The following is an 8,906-nucleotide window of genomic DNA, read 5'->3' as shown; positions in this document are numbered from 1 at the left end:
GGTTCCAAATCAAAATAGGAGTACGTCAAGGCTGTATATTGTCACCCTGCTTATTTAACTTCTATGCAGAGTACATCATGAGAAACGTTGATCTGGAAGAAGAACAAGCTGGAATCAAGATTGCCGGGAGAAATATCAATAACCTCAGATATGCAGATGACATTACCCATATGGCAGAAAGTGAAGAGGAACTAAAAAGCCTCTTGATGAAGGTGAAAGAGGAGAGTGAAAAAGTTGGCTTAAAGCTCAACATTCAGAAAACGAAGATCATGGCATCTGGTCCCATCACTTCATGGGAAATAGATGGGGAAACAGTGGAAACAGTGTCAGACTTTATTTTTTGGGGCTCCAAAATCACTGCAGATGGTGACTGCAGCCATGAAATTAGAAGACGCTTACTCCTTGGAAGGAAAGTTATGACCAACCTAGATAGCATATTGAAAAGCAGAGACATTACTTTGCCAACAAAGGTCCGTCTGGTCAAGGCTTGGTTTTTCCAGTGGTCATGTATGGATGTGAGAGTTGGATTCATGTTGATGTATGGCAAAACCAATACAATATTATAAAATTAAAAAATTAAAAATATATAGAAAAAAACACAATATGATGTAAAAATATTGAGCCATTATAAAACCAATGACACATTTTCTCTGATCATATATCCTTTTGAGTTATACTTAACAAACTAGTTTTAAAATACCACATGTGATATTGTGATTCTTCTACACATAAGCATCTTATTCTACACCAACTTATTCCCCACAATGAACTTCATCAAAACTAATAAACCTGTTCAATGCTGAATCCACTGATCACATACATACAAGGATGAGGAGCCTTCAGTAAGACAGGAAATTAGTGGATAAGAAGTCAGCATTAAGCCTGAGTATTAAAAATTCTCCTTGTTTAAATATGGCTATTGCATTAGCTAAGGACTGAATTGAACTGAACTGAAATTAATTTTAAAGATGAGAGAAATGCTTAAATACTCTGTATCTTTGAAGATCAATGGGTATGTTTCTAATTCACTCTGTTAGATTCATTTCCAGAATTCGTTTTGACATGTTTGCTTACTATGTTTTAATGTAGCTTTTAGTTTCACTTCATATTATCTCTTGACATATTTCAACAAATGAAAAATATAATAACCAATAGGAAGTTAATCAAAATATCAAAGGTAAAGAACTTTCTACACAATTTGAGAAATGTCTTAATGTCTGATCTTCAAAACTGAAGATTTTGTCATTTTAGCTCTACAGGATAGATTTAAGTTATTTAACATAATATATGGTTGATATGCTAGAAAGGAAATTATTTTAAATATGTAAATATTATTTAGGGATAATTGTAGTATGTGGGTAGAGCATATTAACACTAAGAAAATTTTCGAAAACTCATGTAGGTTCCTTACCCAGCACAAAGAGAATACATTAACATGAAAAGCAGATTTGAAGTCACTGCCCACTTCTTCACTAAGCAAAAAATTTGGTGGTCATGCTGAGAGTGAATTAACATTTTTACTGTTTCTTGATATATGAAATCAAAGCCAGGAATCATATTGACGTTCACAAAATACTTACTATGAATGCAGTGGTATGTAGATTACTATTAAAGGGCACTCAAACTGATCCACAAAGTAATCCCCTACCTTCCTCCAAACTCTCCTTATAAGACCACTGATACAAAAACTAAAGTCACAAAATAAATGGTAACTAAATAAAAAATTTCTTCTCCTGTACCATGAGTTCCTCATTGATAAACAGAATAAAAAGCCATCAACTCTGATTCTTTAATATCTGTACAGTTCTTGAGCCAAGAATTTTTTCATTAATTTGCACAGTTGGCTTCAATGAATGGTTATCAAAATATCTACAGACATCTACCATATAGTAATTATTTTTCTTCCTTTAATACATAGTTAATATCATGCATCATCTTAAAATATCATTCAAGAAAAGATTTCTGACAATAACTTCTATTGTCTCTTTGTAATATTTGTCATTAATATTGCAGTGTGAAACCTTAAATGCTTCCACAACTTTTGGTGTTGTCTGTACCTTTAGCAAAAAATTATTCACTTTTACTGTGTGGAAATTATTTAAGCATGCTGTTTTTTGCATATTATTTTTAAAAATCTTCCTTAGTTTACTGGATCAAGGATAAAAGAATCAAGGACAATTTCCAACTTATTATTCCCAGTTCTTCCTCTCCCACTCCTGCAATCAGTGAGCACCACCACCACCATTCCACTAGACAACTCATGTCTAAGTCTCCCTCTGCTAAGGAGGTACAGAAAGCATCCCAGTCTAGGATGGCGGTTAGTCAAAGGTAAGGTGACATCTGAGAGTGGACAAAATCAAGGCAGACTCTTAAGGTTACAGGACAGTTATATTGCAACTGAGTGTTCAGATCAAAAGGCTGCAGTGTTGCAAAAAATCACTCCACAGTTAGCTAGGATCCATGCAGTCTCCTGGTGCCTAATACTGAAGGCATTTTCTGTCTACTTCTCAGACAAGACAAGCCCTTCCTTTCTTGCTTCCTTTCTCTCTCCCTTTGGTGCCTGCTCCTTCCTTTCTTTCATCTCCTGTCCCAGTTTCTTCCCTTTCTTCTCTCCTTCCCTATCTGCATCATGCGAGACTTTCAGTGGATGGTTCTGAAGTGGGTGATTTTACTTACTCATGCAGTTGAGGAGAGTGGAATATTTCTCAGGCTATAAGCTGGATACTTCACAAGGAAACAGGGGAAACACATCAATTAATCCTTAAAGAAATGATCTTGCCAGACACTTATGCCCTTATTTGAGAAGGCTTTACAATGGAAAATAAACTGGGGAATAGTGGTAAATTAATCTCCAGTCAAATATAATTCATTTTTTAAAGATACTCATAAATGCATTTCCTATTTGCACTTTTATTTTCTTGCTGCCTATGTGAAATCCTGCCACTTGCACATTTATGTGGCCCAGCATATACAGATTTTCACTTCACATTCAGCACTGGAGATCATTTCACTCTTTGTTTATGATGTTATTTTGGGTTGTCATGTTTATGTAACTCTTTCTATCACTTTTCATGCTTCAGTGAACCATATTTCAGTCATGGGTCCATTTTGAGTATTGGGGATATTATGCAACACAAGCATAAAAAAATACAAATTTAATAATGCTAACAGTAGCATGAAAATGGTATGAAAATACAGTAGGTGAGACAAACTGTATCCTATTAGCTAGATATTTACAAATATAAAACCAATGTGGTCCTGGAAAAGACATATATAACCTTAACAGTGGTCCCCAATCACTTTAGCACTGGGGACTGGTTTCATGGAGGACAATTTTTCCATGGGCCAGGGGGGTGGGAGATGATTTGGGGATGATTCAAGTGCATTGTATTTATTATGTACCTTATTTCTATTATGATGACATCAGTTCCACCTCAGATCATTAGACATTAGATCCCAGAGGTTGAGAACCCCGGCTTTAGAGGACATAGTTATCATTAACTGTATAAGTAATGCTATTTCTAGGAAAATAAAAATTAGCCTTACATTTCAGATTTGTTTAAGGCTGTGAACAAATTGTTTCATGGATTTTGGATTTTTTTTTTCTCTTCAAACTGACAAACTGCCTTCAACATGGCCACAAACCATACTTGAACAAAGACCACTCTATCAAAAAAATACCACTATGGTTTCCTTCACATTTCTTGTCTCTAAATTCCCTTTATATTACTTTTTTTTTTTTTTTTTTTTACCTTCTGAGACATTACATGTGTACACACACACATTATAATTAGGAAATAAATTAGAAGGACTCCTGTGTTTTGACCTCTTATCATAATTTAAAGCAATTAATAAAAAGCACAGGAACATAAAAACATATCTTGACCTTAGAGTGCTTATCTCTATGAAGCCAGATAAAACACAGCAGTAGCTTTCATTTGTCCACAGCTTACATCTTCTCCACAGAATGTGCAATGACAGCACCCTTACTCCAGAGGGATGCTGTGCAATATCAAGAGCACAGAGAATCTGAAGGAAGGAGACTGAAACCGTTGTGAAGAAAAAAAAGCATTGCTGATTACAGCAATAATGATATTGCATATCCATTTAGGAAAGGGCATTCTGGAAAGAGTCAAAATTGACTTCTCTGACACACACTCAATGCTATGATGGATGAACAAGCATGTGTATTTATATATACAAAAGTAGTTTGATGAATTTTCTAATAAATAATTGGCAAACTAATTTTATTGCAAAAATAACTATTCACTGTGTTAGTACCAATAAACTGGCTCAAACTGACATCAAACTTCTCCTTACTTGTAAAACAGGAACAGTAATACCTAAACTTCCTGTCTGAAGTCAGCATGTACTGAACTCATATCCTGAGCAAGACTCATACTACAGGAACAATACTTAGTCTTAATTCTTGCCCTCACTCTGTGTGGGGTGGGGTGGGGATTGGAGCATGTGCTACTGAAATAGTTATTGTGTTAACATTATAGAAGGCAGAGGAAAAGACAGTATTAAATGAGTCCTCAGCATGTTGGTTTATATTTTATCATTAGTTTTAAAAGCCATATTGAGTGAGATACTTTATCTAGTAGAGTTTATGGAAGGATCAATTATACAGCAGGAGAGTGAAAGGGAGAAGGGAATAAAAACGCTGCAAGAGTTGCCTTTACAGTAGGGATGGCATGTAAATCTTGAGTTGCTACATATACAAAGCAATGCTGATAGCTTCTGACCTCAATGACAGACTATTCAGACAAAACTTGCTTTCTACTCATGGCTGGGTATATTTTTACAAGGTAGTATCATAAAGAAAGAGAGATTATCAAGGAAGACATTGATCCTAAAATCAATTATAAGCTTGTTAATGTGTTCAGTTTCATCCATTTCAGGCCTGATATAAACAATGGACGTTAGACAGAACTAAGAATTCTCAGTTCTTTATGATGGCAAAATATGTCATCTTGTCAAAAGTGAGTAATTATGACAACTATATTTCATGTATCTGGGAAGAAGGCCATATTTAAGACTTCTTGGCTATTATTTGAAGAACTAGAGGATTCCTAAGGCAATCAGGCTAAAGAGTAGATGTTCGGAAAAGGTGGAGAATTTTTGGAAATTAAAAAAAAAAAAAAAAAAAACAGAAGGAAAGAATTGGGGTACTTTTACAAGGGCAACTAAAAATATAGACTCTCTGACATAGACTCTCCGATTAAAAAAAAAGGATAAATTATATACATACATCTTTAAGATAATCATTATTTTTTTGTATACTATACTTGAAGTAAGTGTAAGTGGTTCTCTCAAGGCTAGATATGAGCAGTTATGATCATTTTGTCACCTAATATTTGCCAGATACTTTAAAACTATTCACTTGCATTCTTCACAATATAGGTCCATATAAAGAGATGAAAATGCTGAGTAACATGTTACCAAATACCACACTAGAAATCAGCTGAAGGCTAAAACCCTTCGTGATATAAAGTATGACCTAAGAACATGCAGACTCAAAAATAATGGAAAACTGAGAGACAAAGGACAATATTTGAAATATGAAAATGTGTTTAAAATAAAGCAATAAGTCAAACAAAGATTTAAAAAATCTAATGAACATATATGAGACCAAGTTTGAGAAAACAATTTTTGGCTTTGCCTTGTATAAGTTTCTTCTTAAACCAAACTTCTTCTAAAAAGAGAAGGCTGACAAATTTTCCCAAAGGTTTCTCCAAGCCTGAAAGTCAGCACAATTGAAGAGAGTATAGATTGTAAGATTATTATTTTCTGGATTTTAATGTGAAATTTACTACATATTGGCTAGGTGAACAGTGTCTAGTTAATTAGCTTTAATGAGTCTAAATTTAGTCTTAAATATGTACTTTTTAAGACTGTGCAAGGGAGGGGGTTATATTTTTTAAAATGGAAATTAAGTGCTTGGCCATTGCAGTCAGTACCAAAATCATCTATCCCTTTTTATTAATCTAAAATTCTATACATTATAAATGCTAGATTAATAAGATTATGCTCTAAAGATTACTGTTTCTAGGTCTTTCTAGCTGAGTGAACTTGGACAAATATCTGTTTTTTCATGTGTAAATAGGGTATAAACGTAAGCTTTCTTTTCCACTCATTGTTAGAAAGAAGTAAAATAATATAAAAACATAGTCATGAAAATAGCTATACTCATGAAAAAATGGACACCGAAGGAATTAGCCCTTCTGGGTACTTACAGTGTTCTAGGGGATTTGCTTGCAGCATTATCTTCATTTCAATCCTGTGAGGTTTTGTTATTATTATTTCACAAGTAAGAAGCTGCAGCAAGGGTAGCTTGACCAAGGTTGATCCAAGTCATCCAACTGTTGTTAAGTCACAGAGCAGCAAAGTCCCTAGGTGAGCACCTACCCAATCCACACATGACTTCTGAATAACCAAGTTGTTAGTAAGAGAAAAGGACTATTTAATCTTAAATCAGGAATGATAAAGAGAAGGGTAAAGAATAGGCTAATAGATGCTATGAACAACTATTTGAGTGTCTGCTCATTTCGCAGAACAAAATAAAACTCACTAAGCTGAGAAGGAGTCATAGACAATAAGTAAACAAATCACAGAGGAAATGGATAATTATTAAATACAACAAAATTGTTTAATGTGTATGTCTAAGAGTATGTTTTTCCTATTTTTATAAAACTGCCAGTGAGAAAAGGAAGAAAAATCCATGTTAATTCATCATATATTCTGATACACTTCAGCTGTGGATTAAAGGAACCATGCCAGTTGCTGCAACTCCAGACAGAGAGCAAAGGAATCGTATACGAGGCCCCTGGGTTTATAGAAGTCTATCAATCACCCTGTCGGTCTTCCGGATCATTATTCAAGTTGCTATACCCAATTTTGCTGGATATATCAGATCAACTCCAGCTCCATAGGTAATTTCTCTCCCTAATGGGTTTGGAATTTGTTCTTTTTTTATTATCTTTAGGCTAATGTCCTGCTCAAAATCTTTTTGAAAATGATGGTAAGAATGTCAATCATTACCTGTGTGTGTGTGTGTGTGTGTGTGTGTGTGTGTCTGCCCGTGCACGCATCTGTGCATTTCCTTCACAAACGATTACCTTACTGTTAATACACAGGGAATTTAAAGGTACAGACAGAACAGTTATTTAGTGCTAGTAATATTAGCTGAATATTGTGCTTTCTTATGTTACTATTGACATATTATTTTATATATTCCTTTGCTTATTCTAAGGGATCTTCAAGGATAGGGAAAAACATATTTTATGGTTTCAGGGCGATGCAAAAGTTTGGCATATATCTAGTCTTCTGATCAATAAAGAACAACACACTAGGAAGATTTAACTGAATATTTATCAAAATTCAATCAGCAAACAGATATATACATATAAGTATATATATATATGTATATACACTCTCACTAATTTTATTACTATAGACAATATTTATTAATGATATAAATAATTTTATTAATTATATGCAATATAATATTAAAATACATAAGTGCTTAGTGACTGAACAGCAACATTAATGAAACAAGTATAGTTCTTGGAATGTATGTGTGTTCAGTCACTCAGTTGTGTCCAAATCTTTGCGACCCCATCAATTGTAGCCCACTAGGCTCCTCTGTCCATGGGATTATTCCGGCAGGAATACTGGAGTGGGTTGCCATTTTCATTTCCAGGGGATCTTCCCGACCCTGGGATTGAACCCAATAATTGATACTCCTATTCATATTTGCCCTCCAGACTTTGTCCTTGTAATGTAGAATTTTCCTGATACAACTTCCCATCATACTCTTTCTATGTCTATTTACCTTGGAATATATATTTGCTGATAGAAGCTAATTTAATGTACCTTAAGTTGTTCATGGGAGGGATACCTTTCCAAATATAATTTTCAGTCAGCTGTGGTATTTTGAAAAGACCACTGTTCATTGCAATTAAAAGAACTGAGTTCATATCTCAGACCTGACATGGACCAGGCATACAACTTCCTTTTCCGTTTACTTTTAAAATGATATCAAATCAAAACCACAGAGATACTGGAGATTATGATTTATTCTCAAATAACTCAATCCTTTTGTCCCTTAATCTTGAGAGGAATAGCATCCTCTGATTACCATATAAACACTTTTCCAATTTATCCTCATAACAACTAATGCTACAGGGTAGCACATATCATCATTATCCATACTTTATATAGGAACAGTTAGGAGACTTGCACAAGGTCAAATGCACTATGCCTGGTTCCACAATTGTTGGGCTTTCTGCTATATACTTGTACCTTGCTTTGAATTTGGTTAGTCAATGAATCTGAGACAGTTATTGAGAGAAGTTACTTTTTATTATAATATATAAGCAAACACATAATAATTACTTTTTTTTGCCTTCATTGAACTGAGAAAATATCTGTCCTATGGGCAGAGTGGATAATTGTTTATATGGGTTATGCTTAATTCCTTATGCTTAAGCAATTAATTTGTATGTTTGTCATTCTAAGCATATATATACAAAATAACCTAATCTATATGCTTATGTACAGACATCTATACATGTATGAACGCATATATATATATATATACATACATATACAATTAACAAACATTCATTCCTATTCTTTACTACTCCAAGGGACACTTGTATTTTTTTCTCTTTGCTAAATATAGTGCCAGATAAATCTCTTACATATCCTAAATTTACTTGCTCCTGCTGTTATGCATGTTATTAAAATGAGTAGATTTTCAAATCAGACACATAACACATTAGATACAAAAAACATGTTAATATTAATTAACATAATTTTTTGGTTGAAGTGTCCTGAAGAAAACAACAGCTGTATTGGTCTAGCACAATTAGTGAGGCAGGATATTATAAAAGATTCTC

This window comes from Bos mutus, chromosome 6 (assembly GCF_027580195.1).
Source record: "Bos mutus isolate GX-2022 chromosome 6, NWIPB_WYAK_1.1, whole genome shotgun sequence".
NCBI classification, from domain to species: Eukaryota; Metazoa; Chordata; class Mammalia; order Artiodactyla; family Bovidae; genus Bos; species Bos mutus.
This window is presented reverse-complemented; position numbering follows the sequence as displayed.